Below are 26,887 nucleotides of genomic sequence, written 5' to 3' on the forward strand. Positions count from 1 at the left end.
ACTCCTTCCAAGGGTGTTTTGTTCCCACTTGAATCTTGTTAATTTCGTTTAGAATCTCCATCCCGTTTTTTTTTTTTTTTTTTACAGTCAGGCTGAGTTTCTATCCATGGTCTTATGAGCCTGTTTCAGTGATTCCTATACTCAAGATTATATCCCTGAGTAAAACGGATCTATGTCTTAACAAATGCCACTGAATAATAATGTCTTTAATGTACTAGAGTTGCTCATTACCATTTGTTTTGAAAGATGGAAAAAATTGCTAACTGAAAACTGATCTTGACTTGATACCATTTTCAAAAAATTTCGAACTTTAGTCTCTGGACTGTATTTGCATTTTCTTTTGAAATTTCAATGCTTTGACTGAATTACTGTTTTGTTATGGAAATATTAAATGTAAGATTAAAATGACTTCAAAATTCATGCGTCCCATCTAAAACTAAGTTAAATGACCTGTTTGCAAGATTCTGTTTTACAATGCTTTACAAAACAAGAAAAAAAAATTCATAGGTTTGGCTATGAGAATTCTTTTATTCATTTCTTTACTTATTTGTGAATTGATAAAAAGAAATGTAAGGTAAACTTCAGCTCTTTTCATAGCAGGTTCCATGACAAAACCTCAGACTGGATATTATTGACAAAATTTGTGTAGTAGATAGTAGAAAGGATGTTCATTTATTATCTTTGTAAATTACACCGTGTTCAGGAATTCCAAGGCTATTAACAATTAAAAGCCTTCAAAATCTTTATCAGCTTTCACTGCCAAAAATTATGCCAGTGCTTATGAAGTGAACTTCAAGAACTTAGTAAAACATTGTTTATTTTTTTTACGATTTGTTTTTTTATTTAGTTGTTTGTTTATTTTTATTAGATATTTTATTTATATACATTTATTTTATTTTTTAATTTTTATTTATTTATTTTTATTAGGTATTTTCTTCATTTACATTTCCAATGCTATCCCAAAAGTCCCCCATATCCTCCCCCCCACTCCCCTACATAACCACTCCCACTTCTTGGCCCTGGTGTTCCCCTGTACTGAGGCATATAAAGTTTGCAAGACCGATGGGCCTCTCTTTCCAATGATGGCCGGCTAGGCCATCTTCTGATACATATGCAGCTAGAGACATGAGCTCTGGGGGTACTGGTTAGGTCATATTGTTGTTCCACCTATAGGGTTGCAGATCCCTTTAGCTCCCTGGTTACTTTCTCTAGCTCCTCCATTGGAGGCCCTGTGATCCATCCAATAGCTGACTGTGAACATCCACTTCTGTGTTTGCTAGGCCCCGGCGTAGCCTCAAAAGAGGCAGCTATATCAGTGTCCTTTCAGCAAAATCTTGCTAGAGTGTGCAATGGTGTCAGCATTTGGAGGCTGATTATGGGATGGATCCCTGGGTATGGCAGTCTCTAGATGGTCCATCCTTTCATTTCAGCTCCAAACTTTGTCTCTGTAACTCCTTCCATGGGTGTTTTGTTCCCAATTCTAAGAAGGGTCAAAGTGTCCACACTTTGGTCTTCGTTCTTCTTGATTTTCATGTGTTTTGCAAATTGTATCTTGTATCTTGGGTATTCTAAGTTTCTGGGCTAATAGCCACTTATCAGTGAGTAAATATCATGTGAGTTCTTTTGTGATTGGGTTACCTCACTCAGGATGATGCCCTCCAGGTCCATCCATTTGCCTAGGAATTTCATAAATTCATTACTTTTAATATCTGAGTAGTACTCCATTGTGTAAATGTACCACATTTTCTGTATCCTTTCCTCTGTTGAGGGACATCTGGATTCTTATCAGCTTCTAGCTATTATAAATAAGGCTGCTATGAACATAGTGGAGCATGTGTTCTTATTACCACTTGGAACATCTTCTGGGTATATGCCCAGGAGAGGTATTGCTGGATCTTCCGGTAGTATTATGTCCAATTTTCTGAGTAACTGAAAGACTGACTTCCAGAGTTGTTTTACAAGCTTGCAATCCCACCAGTAATGGAAGGGTATTCCTCTTTCTCCACATCTTTGCCAGCATCTGCTGTTACCTAAATCTTAGCCATTCTGACTGGTGTGAGGTGGAATCTCAAGGTTGTTTTGATTTGCATTTCCCTGATGATTAAGGATGTTGAACATTTTTTTAGGTGCTTCTCAGCCATTCGGTATTCCTCAGTTGAGAATTCTTCACAAAACATTGTTTATTAACTTACTAAACTATCTGATTGTTTTGTATGGTCATTGAACCACACTGAAGAAATCAGTGCAGAAGAGAGAGATAAAGAGAGAGAAGGACATGGTTGTCTAAGTCATCATGTGTGGAATGCTGTTTTGAAGCAGGCTCACAGTCATCCACAGGTAGAAATTTCATAATTCAGACCCAACAAGTACTATTTACAAAACATGTATAAACTGAGAAATGTTAAGTTAGGAACTTTGAATAAAGAGACAAATCAAAGGTTAAGAGTTCATACAGCTCTCATGGAGGACCCAAGTTCTGTTCCCAGCATTCACACAGGGCAAAAACAACTCTAACTCTCGTTCCAAGGCATCTGGCCTCAACAGCCACCCATACACATGGTCCCATATTAACACACATATAAAGCAACACTTACATATATTTTCTTTCTTTGTCTAACAAAGGACACAGAATATATGTATATATATATATATATATATATATATATATATCAAGAAACACACACACAGGTATATATATATATATATATATATATATATATATATATATATATACACACACACACACACACACACCTATATAGTAGAGGATGGTAAATGGAAATGGTAATACTAACTAACATGGCTGAAATTTCATAGGAGTTATGAGCCTGAGGTCAAAGGATGACCAGGAGTTCCAGGATTGCATGAGCTACAGAGTGAGACTATGCATTAAACAAAAATTTACTTCATCCAAAGCCTCAACTGAAGCTGGATATTTTTCTAGATACACACTTTTTTTTAGAGTAGGTACACACATGCAGGTAATCTTGATTTTATCACCTAACTAGATTTACTGTTTACTAAATTTTCTCCAATTAGGATTTTTAGGGCAATGAAGCAAAGAAAAGAATAATACCTAGTTATATGAGTTATATGTCCCAAATGTAAACATGATTTTGAATTGTGCTGTTTTAGAAATCTCTAATATTATGATGCACCCAGTCCATATGAATGCTTGTGTCATACTATTTTTGTATGAAATATCCAAGAATACTATTTTTAGAAGTATTAGAACTATGAAAAAATCATCTCTAATTTGATCAATATGTACTTGCACATGTATCATTAATTACTACCGCTCTCAGTCTTCAGTGTTTTATGAGACCTGTGAGCCATGAACTTGATTTGTTATAACAGAGGATGAGAAATGAGAAAAATCTCATCAGTATAATAATACACATGCCATTAGAGGTCATGGTTCAAAGGCACTCTCTTCTCGGAGATTCTATTATCAGAACAATAATGATAAAGATGTCCATTCCAGGATGCTTCAAAGGGGATGTTTTGAGGTAAACAACTCTTTCATATTAATTATATCAAAGCAGAAATGGGAGGAAAAAAGGTGTTTATGTATAAGCATGTACTGTAACAAAATTGCATGTATGACAAGAGAGTATAGGGGTCAGGCAATTGTGTAATGAGTTTCAGGTCAGAGTATGTTGTTAATGTAAAAAAAAAATAGGAAGAGTTATTGAGGGAGAATACAACACACTTTAATGAAGACACCACCGTAGGATGTGGTTGCCCGCATCCAAAACATATGAATATTTGCATTTGTTGTTGTTGTTGTTGTTATTATTATTATTATTATTATTATTATTATTATTATTATTATTATTATATGAGTTTCAGTGTACTAAAACTGTGGTTTCCAAAATGTGGTTTAGAATTGGAATATTTCTCTTTATCCTTTTAGAATTGGAAAACCTTGTGTTTTATGCTAGACCTACTAAATCATGAATTCAGAAGGTGGTGGTTTTAAGAAGCTCTGTAGATGATTATAACAGCATGTAAAGACTGAAAGATATTATACTAAGCAATACACTCATTATTCCATTTATTATCCCCTGTGATTCTATAAAAGAACTATTGTTACCACCCTGCTTTACAAATGAGAAAATAGGCTATAACCAGCTTGCTGTTTTGTGCATGGGTGACACAGCTGGCTTTCAGAGATGCTGGGATCTTACATTTTTCAGACTATAAACCCTGTGTTCTTCTACACTCCATCAAAGCCAGAGAAATAAAAAGTGAGTAATTTGAATGAGCATTTGCAGTGCTCAACCTGCAAGCTCTAATATGCAGTAATAATGGATATTCAGCAGTGCTCACCCTGACATTAACAAATTACTTGCCAAAATAACAAATGCCTTGTTGAGGAAAACCATTAGGACACATTTTTGTTGTTTGCTTGAGTTTTCCCCCCATAAGTTCAAACAATTAATTCATTCTTGCTCTATGGATATACATACTATTTTCTCCCTCTCTGTCTCTGTCTCTGTCTCTGTCTCTGTCTCTGTCTCTGTCTCTGTCTCTGTCTCTGTCTCTCTCTCTCTCTCTCTCTCTCTCTCTCTCTCTCTCTCTGTGTGTGTGTGTGTGTGTGTGTGTGTGTGTGTGTGTGATCTAGCCACGTGGAATCTTTCTCAATCACTACTAAACACAGATTAATCTAGATTGAGTTTGTTCAGCTGGGATTATAGTCATACACTGTTGTGTCCTGCTTTTTTCCTGAGTGCTGAAGACCCAAAATCAGGTTCTCATGCTTATGTGACAAATATTTTACTAGGCCAGCCATCAGTTCCTTAGATTAATTCATTCTTGCTAAGTGTAATGTATTCAGCAGTAATAAATCAGATATTATTTTATTGTTATTTCATCATTACCAAGTGTTTCATTTTCTTCCTTACAGCTAGAGTTCCTTTTGAGTTTCTATATTTATGATGTTTGATATCTTACTACATGTGGTTACCCCAAATCAGATTATGTCACAATACTACAATCTTTAACCTGTTTACCTTATCTTCCCAGTCTCTTGTACTGGTGGTTGTTACCTCTTTTGAGAAAAATCTTTTTCTTTATCTATATGCTTACATTCGAACATTATTTTTATGCCTCTCGATTATCTGTATAATTTTCTCGGAGATTTATTCTCTCCTCTTGTCAATATCCTTTATAATTCCCTGTCACCCTTACCTCCCAATTTTCTTTTGTCTTATCTAAAACTACACATATAAGCATTTTTTAACAATGACATGCAAATTAGTTACCTCAACTATATCTGCTTGGAATATTTAGATATTTCAAAATTAGTCTATCTAAATGAAAAAAATAATCTTTCTATCCTTTGTCCTACCTCCTCTTGTTTGTTCATAGATAGCATACACCAAGTTTCTCAGTGTTTAAGATGACATTCTTTTGTCTTTTCTCAACACCACTTCTCAATATTACTTTGGCTTTAGCAAACATCAATTTATAATTGGTCTAGTCAAGATGTCTTGAAATGAAATCAGTTTCCTCACCCCTGTCATATAATTCTCAACACTCCAATCTAGACATTTTATGAACTATTACTGGATGATGCTATTTCCCTCCAGATAAGCCATGTTTGATTACTTCAAAATTAATTTAAATTAATAACCAGTTGACTTAAAATATATTTGTTTGTCACAATAATTTGTTCTCATGATCCTTGATATGGAGGAGTTAATGTTCAATAATAAGTTTGCCTTATAATTTATAAATATTTATAAAATTTATATTTATAAAATTATAAATATTATAAATATTAATTTATAAATATTTTTAAACACAAAACAAGTGTCAAATAATTTACAAATAATCATTGGTGTAGGGAGTATTTTAATTAGTGAATATGATATGAAATGATGTTTAAAAAAACTAGACCAGCACTCCAAATACTGTAATAAGTATATTTGTACATATAATATATATATTAATAAGAAATACATTAAATACATGTTTTAAACTTTTGGTGAATTGATTGAATCCATCTGTTATATATGTAAATGCTCACAAACATATGGTCAATCTAAGTAAGCATCAACACAAATCATTATCAAAGAAATTCTTTATGATTAAAATATTAAATAATTTGAATTTGGAAGGTGGCTCAGTGGGAATGTGTAGGTACCACCCAAGCCTGGTGATATGGGTTGAATCCCCAGTAACTATATCACAATGAAAAGACAGAATTGATGTACAAAGTTGTCTACTGACCTTCACCCACACTAATAAATACTAATAAATAAAATTTTAAATTATGTCAGTTAATTGGCTTCATGTCTTAAAAAGTAGCAAATGAATATACTTTTGACCTCTTTTTGTTCTTATGAGTAATACCTTAAATAGTGGCAACTTTTATGTCAGTTATTTCAATAGCTTCCTGAAATTGCCATCTCTTTAGGTCCTATGATCCTTTATCAGAGTGTTAAACCTTAGCATCAAAATTTTTGCAACAAAGAGGTTATACAAATGCAAGTTAGCTCATGTTATGTCCTTTGCCAAAAATACTTAAATTTCTATTGTTCTAAGTAAAACGGTCTCGGTCTTTCCATGAATTCACTTGTCTCCAATGTGTTTAGAGTTCAGTCCACTTCAGAATACTTACCTACCTGTAAAAGTATCTTTTACATGCCTGATGTAATTGTTGCCTCTGAGGGTTACTGCTAATATGTTTACCCTTTCTGTCTCTTTCTGACCTCTGTCTAGCTCGTTCAACTCAGCTGTTTAAACTCCTCCTCAATCTCACTGGCTTCTCTTGGCTTCTCAGAGAATTGTTGTGATCGGCAGCAAAGTAACTCTGGCAATTTGTTCTAATCTTGTGGCTCCTTATTCTCTGGCTTCAACTGCCTCTGGTACAGGAACAGAACTGAACTCACTTCAACTCTACTGCCCTGCATCCTGTACTGACTGGCTGAACAGACCTCAACTGATTGAACAGAACTGACTGACTCTCTTCATGCAATGCTCTTAACTAGCCTCCCTTTCCTGTCTGTTCTCTTGTCTAACAAATCTTGGTCTGATTTATCACTTTGCCTGTTCTTCAATTAATTGTCATTTTCAAACATGACTGCTACCTACTGTAAACTAACCTTACCTATTTTGTTTGGAATTAGAAGTACTAACTTCTAAGGGAATGTCTGCATTGCAGCCAGAGCAGCCATGTTGTCTTTTGCCACATGGTCTCCAGCAGTCACATTTCACACATCACTTTATTTTAGTCTTTTTTCGTCTTCTTGAAGCAGCCCCTTATCCTTTATATTCTACTTCTTCCCCATTGTCTTAATCCATATTCCTCAAAAAACCCATGTTAACCATTTAGATGGTGTCTATATTTTAGGAAATGATTAATATTGACATTACTGGAAGAATTGTTCTCATATACTGACAGCCCTGCTACTGTTTTTTAAAACATACATTAAATAACAATGTCATTTCTTACTTATGAATTCTTACCAATCACCAGTCATTATTAAGTTTCTTTTCTTTTTTTTTTTGTGATAGTAACTACAATTGCAGAGAGATTTATTTTTTTTCTCCCTAGCTCCCCCTATTCCCTTCCTTCCTCCAAATGAAAAGACCAAGGCATACCACAGAAGTTAGGGAACTCTCGTGTTTCCTTGGTATTAGGTTCTGGTATGAAAGTTATTAAGCTTCTTGAAGGAACAGTTTTCCAGTTCATTATGACTCAGTAGACATTTTTTTTCAGTGACTAAATGAATAAGAACAGGTAAATTTTCTTTAAGTGTCATACTAAATGTCCTGAGTATACCACGGTTTAAATATACTTCTCTTGATTAAGATTCATATTTTGAGAAATTTGATGTAACTTTGTCTAGTATGCACACAAATAATGTTCAAGGTATAAATCAGACACCATCAAAAGATAAGTTTTTATTACCATGATGATATTAATCAACTTTTTAATCCAATTAGGCACTATGGTCTTAGCATAAATTCCATTATGATTATGTATTTTCAGTTTCTTTAGTTTTATTTGAACAATCTTTAATCAACTGATCATCTCATCGGTATTTAAATAAATGTTTCTGTATTCTCAAGATATATTTGCAATTGGAAAGTAATTTTATTTTAGCATGTTTGTGTTCTCTGTAAAAAATACTAAGCCTAGGATTATTTCAAAGTTGTAGGGAGAAAATATCACTCTCAAATACAATTGAAAATAATGCCTTTGAGATATTGCCTGGATAAATTCGTTAAGGCTATTTGTAGACTGAGGGTTCTTAAAAACTTGAAGAAAAATGAATGTTTTGTGCTGTTTGACATTTAGAGACGTTTTAGTGTAAGAAATGTTTACTCTAGAAAAAACAGAATTAAACTTTATGTATAACATCGAATGGCTATGAGTGTGTGTGTGCGTGCGTGCGTGTGTGTGTGTGTGTGTGTGTGTTTGTATCTGTGTGTTAAAGATAAAATTGTGTGCCTCCATTAATACATTAAAAATATGACTTGTTTAACTGCAGACAGATTTTAATTTCGAGAACTTAGAGATAGCTCAATGGTTATTCTTCCAAAGGACACATACTCTATTTCTAGTAACCATTTGGCAGCTATACACCTTTTGTAATACCAGTTTCAGGGAATCTAATACTTTCTTCTGGGCTCCACAGGCAGGCATGCACATGTGAACATATGTACATATATAGAAAATATCCATACATGTAATGTGGATTTAAAAAGAAAAATTTCAATTCTTAGTTTAGTTATATAGATATGTTTTAAGGATTATAGAGGATATTAGTATAATTATAGTCATTAAATTAAATAAACACTTAACTGTGCATTAGAGACAGTAAAAATGCCTCCATAAAAGAGCATATTATCTAGATTTTTAAAAACCATATTCAATCATATTCAAATGAATATGTTAGCAAGCAACTAAATAGTAAAGGCTACATTTTTTTAATGTTAGTGACATAAATTGAGCTTTGAAAATTTAAGCCACTTTAAGACCCATATTAAAGCATAGCTTTTGATTTTGGCTTTTGGGTCTTTTGAGTTTGCAGATACTTGTTTGAGAATGACCTACAAAAATAGATAGACCTAATGGCTAATTCTTTCTCAAATTTAGTCATAGAAAAGGAAAGGATCTGCTAAAAAAAAGTTATGAGTTTTATCCATTTTACACTTCTAAATAACATTATGGCCACAAAAATCTAAGAATAACATTTTGATTTTTTAATTAATTAATTAATTAATTTTTGGTATAAGTGCTAAAATTCATTACTCACATTTCTTTCTTTAGATCTCTCTTTCTTTCTCTCTCTCTTCTTCCCTCCCTCTTCTCTTTCACTAGCTTAACTTTTTATTCTAATCAAGCTCAGTCACAGGTTGTGGGATGAACTGCCCTGAGACTGATTTGCTTCAAACTTCTATAATCAGTTCCCTTGAAAGCTAGAGACTGAAATTTTTGTGACTCTGTTGTTGTTATTCATCTGTTCTCAAAGACTGGTTTATAGTCACTAACCTGGATAGTTTAGAATGAAGTACTGATAAAGGAAAGTCAAAGGCACACATTCAGAATATTTAATAATGGCATTTGTTCTGTGTGCATCTTTTAATTGAAAATAGATTCTTCTCTCTCTCTCTTTTTTTTATTACATATTTTCCTCAATTACATTTCCAATGCTATCCCAAAAGTCCCCCACACCCTTCCCCCCCACTCCTCTACCCACCCATTCCCATTTTTTGGCCCTGGCGTTCCCCTGTACTGGGGCATATAAAGTTTGCCTGTCCAATGGGCCTCTCTTTCCAGTGATGGCCGACTAGGCCATCTTTTGATACATATGCAGCTAGAGACAAGAGCTCCGGGGTACTGGTTAGTTCATAATGTTGCACCTACAGGGTTGCAGATCTCTTTAGCTCCTTGGATACTTTCTCTAGCTCCTCCATTGGGGGTCCTGTGATCCATCCAATAGTTGACTGTGAGCATCCACTTCTGTGTTTGCTAGGCCCCGGCATAGTCTCACAAGAGACAGTTATATCACGGTCCTTGCAACAAACGCTTGCTAGTGTATGCAATGGTGTCATCGTTTGGAGGCTAATTATGGGATGGATCCCTGGATATGGCAGTCTCTACATGGTCCATCCTTTTGTCTCAGCTCCAAACTTTGTCTCTGTAACTCCTTCCATGGGTGATTGTTTCCAATTCTAAGAAGGGGCATTTATTTATGTTTTAAGTGTTATCCCCCTTCCTGGTTTCCCCTTTTAAAATCCCCTATCCTTTCCCCTGATTCTATGAGGGTGCTCCCCCCAACCTACTCTGGCCTCATCACCATAGAATTCCCCTATACTGGGGCATCAAGCCTTCACAGGACCTAGGGCCTCCCCTCCCATTGATGCCAGATTCTTTTCTCTTACAATACTTCTCAATAACAGTTTCTCCCACCTCCACTTTTTCCAGCTTCCCAGCCTTCCTGCCTCTCCATCTCTCCTCTCCCATATATTCATTCCCTTCGTCCAATTCTTATTCAAAAAAGAGTAGGCCTCCAAGAGAAGACAGTTGAACAAATAAAAACAAGGCAGAATAAGACAACACAAAAGTCCTCTTATAGAGGCTGGATAAAGCAACTCAATAGGAGAAAAAATGGATGCATAGGAGTAGACAAAAGAGTCGGAAATGCCTGCCTCAACTGTTAGGAGTCCCAAAAAACATTTTAGTCTTATTTTCTTTCTTCTTTTTCCTTGTTAGTTATTTTGTGTATTACTAATCTAACCTTATTCCTATCCCTATCCCATTCCCATCCCATCCCTATAATTACCCTATTCTCACATCCTAGGATATTTAAGACTATTTCAAATCATGAGTTAGTAGTTTTAAATGTTCTGTAAATATTCTGAAAAAAGAAGGTAGTATATACAACCTATTACTTAATATTGAAGTACAGATTATAATTAACCAATACCCATTCAAACCAAATGTTTTAATCAAAGTTGTCTTAAATTTACTCCTGAGTTTTTCTTTTACTAGTTAGTGAGTTTTTATGCAAATGAAACAACTTTACCAATTGTATCAATGTCAAATTGTTTTAAGATAACTATGTGAATGGGAACATATACCCAAAGAGAAAACAGATTTTACATAATTCTTTAATATTTTTATTTTATCTCTTATTTAGAAAGTTTAAGTAAAAATTGTGTGTGTGTGTGTGTGTGTGTGTGTGTGTGTGTGTTTCTGGGGATCGAACCTGAAACTTCCTCCACACTAAGCTCACATACCACTGAATTAGTACTTCTTGCCTACAGACATTTCATTGGATCATTGGAGAACTAAACCAATAAATTGAATAATTATATTTGGTTAAAAGAAAAGTGCTGGAGAGATGGCTCAGCAGGAAAGAGCACTGACTGCTCTACCAAAGGTCCTGAGTTCAAATCCCCACAATCACATGGTGGCTCACAACCATCCGTAATGAGATCTGACGCCCTCTTCTGGTGTGTCTGAAGTCAGCTACAGTGTACTTACATATAATAATAAATAAATCTTAAAAAAAAAAAAAAAGCCGGGCGGTGGTGGCACACGCCTTTAATTCCAGCACTTGGGAGGCCTCTGCAGGTGGATTTCTGAGTTCGAGGCCAGCCTGGTCTACAAAGTGACCAGGACAGCCAGGGCTATACAGAGAAACCCTGTCTCGGGAAGAGAGAGAGAGAGAGAGAGAGAGAGAGAGAGAGAGAGAGAGAGAGAGAGAGAGAGAAGAGAAGAGAAGAGAAGAAAAAAAAAGAAAAGAAAAGAAAAGAAAAGAAAAGAAGATAGTGAGAAAAGATTCCAATATTTAAGTGGGCATCATAGAAACACTTAAGTTCACACTGATCATGCAGATTTGCATTAACTTTGGTGATTATTTCTATGTACATATTTTTAATTTTCAAAAGATGCTCTCAGCAAACAGCAAATACAATAGCCTAAAATTTCACTGGGGTGCTATTCTGCAATGACCAGTTTTTTTCTGCTCTCTGGAGTAAAGTGGCCTAATTTTGGTTAAGTTTAGAATTTAGAGCAAATAGAGACAGCCTATCTAGGGAATGAAAAAGCATTTCCAATCTGCCCTATCAAACTTTCAGGTTTCAAATTTTTATTTCCTCTTTTTACTCGAAGTGACCCAATTTTAATCTTACCATTCTCTTCTTCATCTCTTAAAATACATTTAAACATTTCTGCCATGAATATTTCTGTGTGAGGAAATGGAAGACATGTCTTTGAAGGAATAGGAGACTGTATAACTACGTGTAGTAGAATAGCCTGGAAATTTTTAGGTAAGAAGCACACGAGGACAAATGAGTGCTGTGGGGGTTGGGGCCCAGTCAGTTTCTGGGCTGATTACCATGACAATATATAGGGTAAATTTGTAGTAAACCCTATATACTGACTTTAACAAAGTAGGCACAGAAATTAATACTTGACAATTGTGGTAGAAATATTTTAAGAGTTTAGGTTGAGAGGCTAGAGAGATATCTTAGTGGGTAAGAGGGCTTACTGCACATATTGGAAGGTCTGTATTAAGATCTCTAGCATCCAAGGGAAATGTAGAACATGCATGAAATCTTAGTGCTGGCAGATGGAGACATATCTTGAGATATCACTGACAAGCCAGAGGAAAGGCATTTAGTGACCATGTCTCAAAGGAATAAGTTAAAAAATATAAAAAAAAAAGTATTGATGTCCTTCTTTGTCCTCTATGTGCATAAGCATATACATAGTAAATGAATGGAGATTGAATTGATAATATCTAAACTTTGAAGTTATGTCCTGCAGACTTGATTCCATAAGCTAAATTAAAGACAATTCTTGATTTCCTTGATGTATCAGTGTAGATGAGGTTTCTTTAACTGACATTTCTTTAGACCTGGAGTTTGCTCACTGATTCCATGGACATATCCTAGAATAGTGGGTTACTGGGCCATGCCTCAGATAGCACAAAGATGAAAGAGTAGTTGTGATGCAGTTTAGATCAGTAGTACTCCGGAGAGTCACATGTCACTCCCCTCATTTAGGTCCTACTTTTGTTCTCCTGGAAATTTTTTTTTATTCCATATTGATTGTTGCATGTTCTCTTTGTAGTTGTTTTCCATCTCCTATTCATTTTCAAGCTCTTCTTTTTTTCCAAAGAAACTTCCAGCGTTGCATTCTGCTGTGCTGTAATGCTATAAATTGAAGAAACGTGATTGTGTACCAGTTGCTTCTATGTAAAGGCTTCAGTAACAAACAGTTTCCTGTGTGTTTTCTTTTTGCCAGCACAGGTATCCAGCTGATGTACATATAAAAGGATGTAACAGATGACACCAAATGAAGCTTTTGTTTGCCTGAACAATCAACGAGTAAACATAAATTATGAATAAACAAAAGGTTTTATGACTATAGAACTGGAGTATTTTTTTCAAATGCATTCTATAGTCTGTACAAGAAAATAAATGACTATCTAAACTTAATAAATTCATATTAATATTTATAATTCTTAAATTTCCATAAATACTGTGAGAAGTTCAGAATGCTTCTTTCAAATCCTCTGTGTTGAGAAATGAGGTTGTAAATTGTGAGAAAAAAAGACACAGTAGGAATCTTTATTCAAAAGCAATCCACACATGGCTTTATAACATGTCCAAAATTCTTGTCAGAAATGAAATTCATAGTGAATTGCAGGTGTCCTTTCATTTGCTCTTTTCTTTCCTGTCAGTATCTTGAGGTTGCGTTTAGGGCATAGGAAACATGATACTGAGGATGCTTTGCATAGATGCTTTGTAGTTTTGTACTAAATATCCTTTTAAGTGATTCATTTTAAACATGATCATCTTGTCTTCAATGATTTTTAATGATATTGCAAGATATTGATTAAAATTATGTAAACACATTTAAATTCATGTGATTATTTCTTTTTCAGGAAATGTTTGCTAAGCTAAATATCTATATCAATAGAATGTAAGTTCTAAAATTTTATAGTCTTTTAAAACTTGAATCATAAAAGTAGGTGTGGATAAGGTTTTATTTTTTTAATTGCCAGTTGTACAAACAAATTTTGTCGCTCATTATTTGCAGTGCTCGAGGGCTTGCCATATTTAAATTTGTGACCTGTTTTAAGTATTTGGGTCAAAGAAATGGGAGGTACCAATTTTTGAAGTGACATAAACAGGCAGGGAAGTGAAATTAGAGTCGGGGATAGTAAAAAACTGAAAGAGGGTTGTTTTAAAGTCTAGGGACAGTACACCAAAACTGTGTTTATGTTTATGCGACCACTGTCTACTCTTCTGCCCCTTGAACAGTGGCAAAGGCCACTGAAGATGACTTTTACTGGAGTGGTTGAAGGAAGATTTCCATTTCTGCACATCTAGTAACAAGTAGCTGTATAACCTTGGACTGTAACTGAAATTCTCTCACTTTTAGTTCCCATCTGTACAATAGACTCAAGAAGTGGGAGTGCACCTGTGGGTCCATCCCATAATCAGCCACCAAACGCAGACACTATTGCATATGCCAGCAAGATTTTGCTGAAAGGACCCTGATATAGGTGTCTCCTGTGAGGCTTTGCCAGTGCCTGGCAAATACAGAAGTGGATGCTCACAGTTATATATAGGATGGAACACAGGGCCCCCAATGGAGGAGCTAGAGAAAGTACCCAAGAACTGAAGGGGTCTGCAACCCTATAGGTGGAACAACAATATGAACTAATCTGTACCCCCAGAACTCGTGTCTCTGGCTGCATATGTAGCAGAAGATGGCCTAGTCGGCCATCATTGGGAAGAGAGGCCCCTTGGTCTAGCAAACTTTATATGCCCCAGTACAGGGGAACCCCAGGGCCAAGAAGTGGGAGTGAGTGGATGGGGAGCAGGGCAGGGGGAGTGTATAGAGAACTTTCGGGATAGCATTTGAAATGTAAATAAAGAAAATACCTAATAAAAAAATCTCAAAGATTTTGCAAACTCAAACTCAAGAAAGAAAGAAATACGTATGCAGTAAGATTGTTGTGAAAAGAAAATGTACTATTTATGCCCTGCATGTGATTAGTAAAAGGCATATAGCAAGCACTCAGATCAGACACTAATTGCATTGTTAAATTACTTGTCTTCTATCCCCATGTTCTTATATGGATTAACATTATAATTAATTGATATTCAAGGAAGAGGATTGTCTATTAGTAATTTATTGATGCTCAATATCATTAGCCACCTCCTCCTTTTTCCTGTATAACAGCTTACTGAATGCTGTGTGAGATGTAAGATGCTATCTAATTTTCCATAGTCTTTTACCATGTACCTAAGAGAAAACATGTTGATATTCATTCATAACTGTATTAAATTTATTGGTCACTAACTAAGCATCAGGCAGAATATGGTTAAGATTAGCAAATAGCAATGTGGTTTACAGTCATGAGTCTCTAGTCAACAACTTAAGAATTCAACCACTCCAAGTTGCAGTATTGTAAATTATACAGATTGATAGTATCAATGGTTAATGATAGTGTTAATATTTACGATGTTCAAAACTTGTAGACTAGAATTTTTTACAGATATTAGTTAAAAGCATGAATAATTTATGTGACCATATCTTTATTTTTCACATTGGAATCTGATCTCCCATTTCTTTGCACTAAGTTTCATGCATATGCTTGGCAAAATCCTACCATCACACTAATTTAAGATGGCAAAGTGCTTGCTGACAGGAGCCTAATATAGCTGTCTCCTGAGAGGCTCTGCCAGTTCCTGGCAAATACAGAGGCAGATAATTGCAGCCAACCATTGGACTGAGCACAGGGTCCCCAATGGAGGAGTTAGAGAAAGGGTCCAAGAAGCTGAAGGGGCTTGCAACCCCATAGGAAGAACAATATCAACCAACCAGATACTCCAGAGCTCCGAGGGAGTAAATCACCAACCAAAGAGTACTCGTGGAGGGACTCATGGCTCCAGCTCCATATGTAGCTGAGGATGGCCTTGTAGGGCATCAATGGAAGGAGAGGACCTTGGTCTTGTGAAAGCTTGATGCCCCAGTGTAGGGGAAGGTCAGGGCAGGGAGACAGGAATGGTAGGTGGGTGGGGGAGGACCCTCAAAGAATCAGGTAGAGGGAAATGGGGATAACATTTTATATATAAGTAAAGAAAATATCCAAAAAAATAAAAGAAAAGAAAAAAATGGCAAAAATTGGTTACTTCATTTTCATGTGGTCATATTAAATTTTTCCAGTACCTTTTTTAACTTACGGGATACTTAAAGACTCTTACTTCAGGAGCTTTTCAGGTTTACCCTGTACTTTTAGGAATTGTTGGCCCTCCTTTCTCCCCAAAACTGTAATTTTAGTTTTATTTAGCATCACACTTTTGGGTCTTGTTTCTAATCATTGGTGAGAGATATATCTTGTTTGGTTCCTTGAGTTGGAGCCCTTTTCATGTGGGCATTTGCTGAGATGCTGCAGCATTTGCATTTCTCTAGTTGAAATGCCCAATCTGCATTTGTGATTCCAGAATTTGTGTGTCCTGGTTATCACATACTTAAAAAAAATTGCCACTTTGTTTCTCCTACCTTCCATTACCTCTCAGTGTGCCCATGCATGTTACTGGCTCCTGACAAGGAGACAGTTGCCTTTGTGAAACTCCCTATAGGTCTCACCTTTTGTGTAGCAATATTGTGCAACAGCATCCTTCTCTAATCAAGGATCTAAGCACTTTAAGGGAACATTATGTTCCTCTTGTCAGATGAATTAGAATGCTTATGAGTGAGAGTACACTCTCAACACAGCACTCATATCTCACACATCCACAGTTTTCTCAAGTTGCCCCTAGTTGTCACGTCTTTTTGACAGAGCTGGTAAAAACTTTACTCAGTGTTATACTTCAACTGGTGTTAGGCAACCTTTATACCAACAAAATGTTATTTATATTAGCAGAACAAAGAATTAGTTTTGGAACTCTGAGACTGTGAGGAACTGAGGCTCCAGGAACTCCTATACTTGAAAAAAAATGAAACTAAAAGCCATGAGTCCAATTCCCTTAAATACTGTGCATACAGATGGTGCTAGTTAACAAAATGTGTGAAAAAAATCAACCCAAATGTTGTGTACCTGAGAAAATGATTGGTAGGAATTGGGGTGTGGGTTTATTGGGTCAGAAGAGTAATGAAACAGGGCTGAAAGAAAAAGTAATCAGAAGACAGTATATACAACTATGAAATTGTCTGAGAACAAATTCATCAATAAAATAATGTTTGTACATACATGTTTATGTATGTGTTTCTGATAGTAGTACCATAAGGAAATAGAGTTACTTGCTTAATATTATGATTCCTCCATATAACACAGAGTTCTAACATGTAAGTCAGAGATGAAAGGTCTAATTTTAGATGGTCCATCCTTTCATCACAGCTCCAAACTTTGTCTCTGTAACTCCTTCCATGGGTGTTTTGTTCCCAATTCTAAGGAGGGGCATGGTATCCACACTTCAGTCTTCATTCTTCTTGAGTTTCATGTGTTTAGCAAATTGTATCTTATATCTTAGGTATCCTAAGTTTTGGGCTAATATCCACTTATCAGTGAGTACATATTGTGTGAGTTCCTTTGTGATTGTGTTACCTCACTCAGGATGATGCCCTCCAGGTCCATCCATTTGCCTAGGAATTTCATAAATTCATTCTTTTTAATAGCTGAGTAGTACTCCATTGTGTAAATGTACCACATTTTCTGTATCCACAAAGAGCCTTTTTATTTCACAGGGCTATAACAAGAAATATTCCTTCTTATTTACCAGATCATTAGTTATTTCATTGCTTATTACAGTATCGTCTTTTGCTAATTTTCCTTTAGAGTTTCTCTTTAATATTCATGCATAGTATAATTTATGAAATATTTCATGCCAAGTCCTCTTGAATTTGTTTTATACATATCTAGTAAGGCTTAGTTTTATACAATTCATGAATTCATTCTCAAGGTAAATTTCAAGTTAATGTGAGAAATGAGTGCCTTCTGTTTTCCAGGCAGAAGTTTTTCATGAGAAGTAGATGAAGAAACATTGAACACAGGGGAAAAAAGTTTCTTCAGGTTGGGATTGTCTAAAATTGGCCCAGAATATCTATGCTTAATATTCTCCCAAATCTCTCTCCCTCCCTCTCCCTCTCCCATCTCCCTTGAACTAACATATGGGTAGTCTTGAAATTGTACTTAATTCTGATCCCATCTTCTGTAATCCATTCTCAGGTGAGAAGACAGTATGTAGGAAACCTTTCAGTAGACATCATATGTATTATTCCCCAAACTAAGTGAATAGGCATCATATCTCTTCAGTTTAGCTAAGTGGAGATGCTGGGGCTTGCCTAATCAATGTCATAATTCTGTCTCTATTTTTAAAAACATTTATAAATATAAAATTAAGTGGGCTAAGTGAAAGCAGCCTTCTCTGTGGGAACACCTGCAAAGGTGTTTCATTTCTATTGTCTTCCCTCCTCCAGCTATGCCTGGCTATTGGAAGCACCTTCCTCTGGTGTTTTGCATATTTAGATTAACTGTGGGTTGATTGGGGTGGTGGGAAGGAGAGAGATGTTTACCTCAAAAAAAATGCAGGTGTTAAGCCTAATCTATTCTTTTCTACTTCTTTACTCAAACAAATCAAAAAATCCTAATATTCTATTCATAGATAAACATTTAAAGATTAATTGTTCTTGGAGAGTGTGCTCATGCAAAGAGGAAAGCTTAAATGCCTGCGTGGTTGTGGTTGCATTTTCCTTAGTTTAACAGCAGGACTAGACTGATCAAGCCAGTGACTAGATCATTCCTTGATAACAATCCGGACAAGCATCCGATTATCTATCTATCTATCTACCTATCTACCTATCTACCTATCTATCTATCTATCTATCTATCTATCTATCTATCTATCTATCTATCTATCTATCTATATTTCTATCTATAGTTCTATCTATCTATCTATCTATCTATCTATCTATCTATCTATCTATCTATCTATCTATCTATTTAGCAGAGAGTTATGGGCAATACTGCCAGCACCAATCCCTTCAGGTTAAAACAGGAGAAACCTGAAGGAATTTTATAATTTTGGTGTCCACTAACTTCCTAGAGCCTGGTGTATAGAATCATTATAGATGTCTCCAAATGGTCATTTTTTAATTTATGAATTTAGAGATGTTATTTAGAATATCTAGATATTAAGGAAATTTGCACAAGTCCATCCAATCTGGATCGTTCAAACTGGAAACAAATTAAGAACTTGGTTCATTAACATAAGCTTTAGGCAACATAATACAAATAATACCTGAACAATCTGATAAGAATGTGAAAAGAATAATGAACCCCTCCTCGAATAAAACTACACACAAGCCTCTGAGAAACTCAGATAATGGCACCAATAAGCAGAATGCAGTTAGTAAAGTCTACCCTTAATTTGCTTCTAGAAGCTTAATATCTTTCTCTTCTAAAATTTTTTTAGTGGTAAATCAGTAGTTTTTATAGCTGTAATCATTAGCATTGCTTGCTTTTTTAGTTTTCAAAGGCATTCACATCTGTGTTGAGATTCAGTTTTCCCTCCTTGATAATTCTCTTCCGTCTACCAAACAGAAGTGGAGGGGGGAGAAGAGAACAACAGGGCTTTATGGATGATATTGAAATCTATTCATGCTTCTGTACAAAAAGGCTACAAATTGGAATGACTGAAATTTTCTACCTCTCTTTTATGCTGCATTCAAGGAATATCAATGAAATTTAAATGATACTGTTAAATGGAAAGTTTGAACAGGAACTCTATATTGAAAATATGACAAAAGAGATAGGCAAAATCGTATGAGTCTGTTCAGAGTACTATAGCTAATAATTTCTCTCTCTCTCTCTCTCTCTCTCTCTCTCTCTCTCTCTCTCTCTCCCTCTCTTTCTCTCTCTCTCAAAAGACTTCCAAAATACCTGGAGCCCACGTTATGTTTCATTTTTTAGCCAGTTAGCAGAGATTTAGATTTATTTTTACAACTATATAATTCTCTTTCTGTAGTGTGTCACTTTAAGTTTGTAGTCTGAGAGGTATGGAGGCATAATGGAAAGAATGAAGACACTATTTTCAGAGAAACTTACAATTACCATTTGTGTAGCCATTAACAAATAACTAGTATTTTCTTAGCTAGAAATTTTTAGTCTATATGATGGTGTTGGGGAGAAGTATACCTTCTATGGAAGCAGCCACTAATTTAAAGTTTCTACTATATCTTTAATTCTTATCATGAATAATTATACTATTGTGCCATCCATCAAAGCATACTGGGTTATGAATATTAATTAAAATTTTTCTAAGGTAACTATAGTAATTCAGATTGTATGGTATTTTAAAGTAGTGTTATCAGTACTACAATTTGGCAATAATACATGATTATGTTTACTCATATAAGGTAGACTTTATTTTCTTGCTGCACTTATTTCTAGAATTTCTTTTAATTATTGTATAGATTCTATCGTGAACCTTAACATCTATATAATGTGTTCATCTTCAATTGCCCAATATTTCACCCTTTTTGGATAGACTCATTATACAAATTATATATAATAGCAACATTTTATTTAAAAGAAAATATTGAACATGCTTACTTTTCACATCAATTGATTTATTTAGTGGGCACACATGTGCTCCTGTGGATTTTACAAAATAACTTGCAGGAGTCATTTGATTTTCTTCTACCATATGGGTACCAAGGATCAAACTTAGTGTATGAGTCTTGGCAAAAAACACCTTCTACCCACTGGGTGATCTCAGCAGCCCTGAATATACTTATTTATTCCTAGGCTGCTCAGATACTACATTTCTTTCCTGTATTGAGCATTTAAAAGTTTAGATATACAAAAGCAGATGGTTTGAAAATGTCAATGCATAGCTAGCTGGGAGACAAAGTGACAAAAGTTACTCCTGAGTAGTGAAATAGCTAACCTGACTAAACTGGAGACAAACACTAAACAGAAATAAATACAATGTTATTAAGAGAAAATGAAAGTCAACTTTCACTAGTTGTGTTTATTACTTAGTTGCTTATTTATAGCAAATGTTTCCCTTCATATTCCTTGCAGAGAAACTTAACATTCTATGCATGAACTCAAACTTATTTCTCAGTCCCTTTCATCCCCTTATAATGATGCCTGTGAGATTGTTGAAGGTTTGCACTAATGCAAAATGATGAGAAGCAACCTCAATTTAACTAGGAAAATAAGGTTAAAATTTTATGCATTACTTATTGCTTTCTCTGGCATGCATGCACTAATATTTGTCTTCTCTAGCAAACCATGGGGACATAGAAATTAAAAGTTTCAAATAACCTCCATGTTGTGTTATAATGTAAAATAAAATGTAAAAATAATAGTTTAAATAATAGAAACATTAATAAGACAAATATATGTTCATATTTTGACACCTGCTTAAATTCTCCCTAAATATGAATCTTCCTAAATAGCTAACTGCCTATGGCTTGTTGTATAGAAAAAATTGTTGTATAAAAAAGTTACAAGAACAGTTTTTGAATACATGCATCTGCATGGGGCTATCTTGCTATAAACATACCCTTTATAAGATGAATGTCATTGATGACACATTAATTTGATCATTGATATTAAACCAAACAATTTTATGCTGACAGTAATTTTTATAAAATAACCACATTAAAGGGGAAGCCGACTGTTGTTGCTATGGACCAATTATCTTTTTTTTTTTTTTATGGAGGAATGCCCATGTTCCATCAAGATTTATCTTCATGTATGTTTTAATAATTAAATTTTCATTTTATTCTTTACCACATTTCCCATCACAGACACAGTCAGTGAATTTTAGCAAGAAACCCAACAAGGCTTACAAGTTTCTTGGTGCTAATGATATTTTTTTCTCATTAAGTCTGAGTCTAATGAAACCAAATAGAAGGTTCTGCTTGGATTCCTTGGTCACCCCTATCTGTGCTGTGGATTGTTATAATTGGCATGAATTGAAAGTTCTTATTATCATTGATAGTAGCCCAGAGACAATTCCAATTTAGGTTTAAATGGCCCAATGCAGACAAGGATAACTGAACAAACCAAACAGCCTCCTGTGTTTATAGCAGGTAAATAGGAATTAAGTGTAAGAAATGACATCAATTTTTTTCTATGCAGTGTTAAGAGACATTTCGTTCCCTTGAGGTTGCAGATAGACTGTAATACAACCTTGCACTAAGAAGAAAAATATATGACCATCTGCAAGTAAGATGAAAAATCATAGGAAATAAATAAAATCATCTGTAGTGAAATATACCAAGTTCTATCACTTAAGTGTTGTGCTAATTAGAGCTTGGTAAAGTGTAGAATTCATTTTGAAGACTAAATCTGTTTTAAGGAAAGTGCAGGAGAACAGTAATTATACTATAGGAAATAACTAGAAACAGTCAAATATAGTGTTCCAAAATTGTCTGTCATATCCTTTTCTCTTTGGGCCATTTTTATTCAAATTGTAGAATAGGTTCAATATGGTGTTCATAGGGGAAAAATGAGGATTTCTAGCATTCCCATCCTTATAATTCACAAATGATTTACATTTAGGGAGAGTATGAACCAAGCATATGTATCAAGTCTGAATTCTCAAGTTAGTATGTATGCACATATGTACATGAATGCATGTACACACACATACACAAACACACACACATTGGCTTGCCTACACATAGAAATGTACCTACACATTTTAATTTAATGTAGTCAATACAAACTATACTAAAGTTCAATACAATTTTATTTCTATTATTCTTATGAATATTTTATTTTAATTTTTTTTACTAATATTTGTGTGGCAGTATATGTGGGAGTGGCTTTAAGTATGTGTAAGATGTGGGTAGGGCACATATGTAACAATGCACATGTGAAGGTCAGCGGACAGCCATGCCAAGCTCCTGTAAACACATGACAGCATAGTAGTGTCAAGCCTTGGTGTCCTCATGAGATGGATTTCAAATGGACTGGTTATTGAACCACCTTTCCTTTTGTCTCTTCTCAATTTTTCACCCTGCAGTTCTTTTAGACAGGAATAATTCTGGGTCAGAGTTTTTGACAGTGGGTTAGTAACTCTGTCCCTCCAAATGAGGCCCTGTCTGTCTACTGGAGGTGGACTCTTCGAGTTCCCTTTCCCCAATGTTGGGCATTTTGGCTAAGGTCACCCCCAGTCAGTCCTGAGAGTGTCTCACCTCCTGGGTCTCTATTACTTTTTAGAGCCACCCCGACTCCCACTCCCTGAAGCTACTTATTTCCATTCATTCTCTTGTCCCTCTGAGCTTCCCTTCTGTTTCTTCCCCCGATATCTGATCAAGTTTCCTCTTTCCCCTCTCCCTCTCCTCTCCTCCCCATGTTCCTCCCTCCCTCCCTCCCTCTACCTCCAATGATTATTTCCTTCCCCCTTCTAAGTGGGATTGAAGTTGCTTCACTTGGGCATTACTGCTTGTTAGTATACAATAAAATAGTCTTTCAGCCAAATATTATCAAGCAAAATGGGGAATGACACTACAAATTCATCAAAGGAAAAATCCACCAAGAGGAAGTCTCAGTTCTGAACATCTATACCCCAAACTCAAGAGCACCAATATTTGTAAAAAAAAAAAATGTTACTAAAGCTCAGAACATACATTGAACTTTACACAATAATAGTAGGAGATTTCAACAACACACTCTCACCAATGGGCAAGTCATTGAAGCAGAAACTCAATAGAGTTATAAACCAGATTCAAAGTTGACACATCTCAATCTTCTATACAGGTCAAGTAGTAATTTTGAATCTGTGGCACTTCATACTGGATTTTACACTGTCACTATCAAATATATTTCATACATTTAATCAAAACCCAAAAGATGCCATGAGAGAATTGGAACTAGAAAAATAGTTAGTTTATATATTCTTTCATAACTTATGAAAAAAGTTAGTTTTCTATTTGGAGGGGGACATATACAGTAATATATTTACATAAATTGTCTTTTAAAATCCTCAGAAACCTCTACTTTTCAGTTTAAATGACTAATGTGTATCTAATTAATAGTGCAATGGAGGTAAAATAAGGGAGAAAGCAAAGGAAACATGAAAGTCCCAATCTCATGACTTGTGTCACCAATACCAAGGTTTTCTCTAGGTTTAAATTTGGGTAATTATTTATCTTGAAAATTCACTGGCATCAGCATTTTATGAAGCTCTATGATCAATAACACAGAGATTTTTTTCCTGCTTTATCTTGCATCATACTGACTCTAATTCACTTTATTTTTACTTTGACTCCACAGTTCAGTTATTCAGTAGTGAAAGATCTCCATACAGGCTAATATTTTTATCCCCAAAGAACATTCTTTTCTAGAAATTTTATGTCTTAATCAATGAATAGTTGTCTAAATTTAGCACCCAAGTTAACATACACCTCTTTTTCCTTTCATATTACTTTACTGATCAATAATGTTCTTCATTGCTCAAGTATTGGTTCTTTTACTGATCTTTGCTGAACTGGTTATTTTCAGTTCCTTTCCCATTGTATTTTAAAATTCCCTTTTTTTCCATGTGTGAATTCACTGTACCTATGCAGAAAGATGTGATTTGTTTTGTGTATGGAATGAGCTCTTTTTTTTCTTTTCCTTTTATTTAATTAGGTATTTATTTCATTTACATTTCCAAAGCTCTCCCAAAAGTCCCCCACCCACTCCCCCACCCACCCACTCCCACTTCTTGGCCCTGGCGTTCCCCTGTACTGAGGCATATAAAGTTTGCACGACCAATGGGCCTCTATTTCCACTGATGGCCGACTAGGCCATCTTCTGATACATATGCAGTTAGAGACACGAGCTCTGGGGGGTACTGATTAGTTCATAATGTTGTTCCACCTATAGGGTTGCAGATCCCTTTAGCTCCTTGTGTACTTTCTCCAGCTCCTCCATTGGGGGCCCTGTGATCCATCCAATAGCTGACTGTGAGCATCCACTTCTGTGTTTGCTAGGCCCTGGCATAGTCTCACAAGAGACAGCTATATCTGGGTCCTTTCAGCAAAATCTTGCTAGTGTATGCAATGGTGTAAGCGTTTGGTGGCTGATTATGGGATGGATCCCCGGGTATGGCAGTCTCTAGATGGTCCATCCTTTCGTCTCAGCTTCAAACTGTGTCTCTGTAACTCCTTCTATGGAATGTGCTCTTTTTATATGCTGTAAGAATGATCAATTTTATATTTGAGTGATCCTTTCATTGTATTGGTTCCTTTAACTAAACAAAAATGTACGAGTGACTAGAGCATACAAAGTTTGAACCAGTTATTTACATCTTGTTGATTCAATTACTCTACTGCAGTATGTCAATATCTACTATTAAGGGATGTCATATAAAAAAGGTTTGCTATTTTCTGAAAGCATTGCAATAAAATTGGTTATCAGAACCTACATCTATGTATACTGCCACATAGGAGTCATAATATAGAAATGCCCAATCTTTGATGGTTGAAGAACAATTCCAGAGAGAAGAAAGGAAAACCTACTATTTATTGTGACTTAGACTTAGCTTTTTCAATCATCACTTTAGATTGTATACCAATTTCTTTTTCCAACTCAAGTGTTGATCTATGAGAAGAAAAACACACTGGAGAGAGAGAGACAAAGAACAAAATGTCACTGAATCCAGCATTGAAAAAATAAAACACAACAAAATAAAACTCAAGTGGGTAACATACTATTAAATAAAATTCTCTTTATAAAAGGTGAAAAATTGATCATTGATATTATAAAATCCAGCATAAGTCCATTATTTTGCATCAAGTATTTTTAAGCCACAGAATCAAATTATCAAAATATACACCTATATTTTTGTTTTTACTTTTGAAAGTTTCATTCCATAAAGTATAAAGCCCCATAATCTCAAGATAATAATAATAATAATAATAATAATAATAATTAATATTAATAATAGTGTTTTCTATATTTTGTTTAGGTATATCTAGGCTTTGAAAATAACAGTGCATTTAATCGTCACAATGATTATACCCATTTTATAGATAAGGAAGTAAAAAAGAGAAAACTCCTAAATAAGTCAAACACATTTAACTAAGATCTTCCAAGGCTAAAATTTGTATCCAGGGGAGGGTATGGGGGTCTTTTGGGATAGCACTGGAAATGTAAATGAAGAAAATACCTAATAAATAAATTAAAAAAAATTGTATCCAGGTAGTAGGACTTCAAGTTACATAGACCCAGCAAGGAAGTTGTACTGTCCTCTTTGAATAAAGGCTAGAAAAATATAGCTCAGATGATACATATGCTTGTATGGAAATTTGGAGATATTGTGGTTACCTAAAGTCCTTTTTGTATTCAGTGCAAGATTTTAAAGTGTTTAACTGAAATCCATAGAGATATTGTTTAAGGCAGGCTTCAGTAGAAATATCAGTTTGTTACTCACAGCAAAGCTCATTCAATATTCTCGAAGTTATTACTTTACAGGACTAATACAACTAACTGCAACTGCATAGCAGAGCAATGGTTTAAAGCCATGTAAACTGTTTTACATACTATCCCACTGCAACTCAAGAAAAACAATCTTTTATGATCTGTTTAGGAAACAAAGTAACTTTAAATTTGGAAAATTCTGATGCCTTTAGTTTATAAGTAGTATACATTCTTAAGATTTTATTTTAATCAGTGTATTCTATAAGCAAAAAGTAATGTTTATAAAGTATTTTAATACATATATATGAGAACACAATATTGTGTTCATATGCATAGAAACTTTACACTTAGATACTCAAAATTTATACATACATATATACATATTAAAATATATAACATGCACATGTGAATATGTATGCAGATATAGATATTCAATCATTATGTTAACTGTAGAGAAAACAACTTGCTAATTTGTC

General features: G+C 34.9%; 1 protein-coding gene across 10 annotated transcripts in view; it reads left to right on the plus strand.

The window, feature by feature from the left end:
• Dmd (dystrophin, muscular dystrophy) overlaps positions 1 to 26,887 on the plus strand; it is a 2,390,387-nt gene that overhangs the window by 273,707 nt on the left and 2,089,793 nt on the right. The window lies entirely within an intron of this gene.

This window comes from Mus musculus, chromosome X (genome assembly GCF_000001635.26).
Source record: "Mus musculus strain C57BL/6J chromosome X, GRCm38.p6 C57BL/6J".
Classification (NCBI taxonomy): Eukaryota; Metazoa; Chordata; class Mammalia; order Rodentia; family Muridae; genus Mus; species Mus musculus.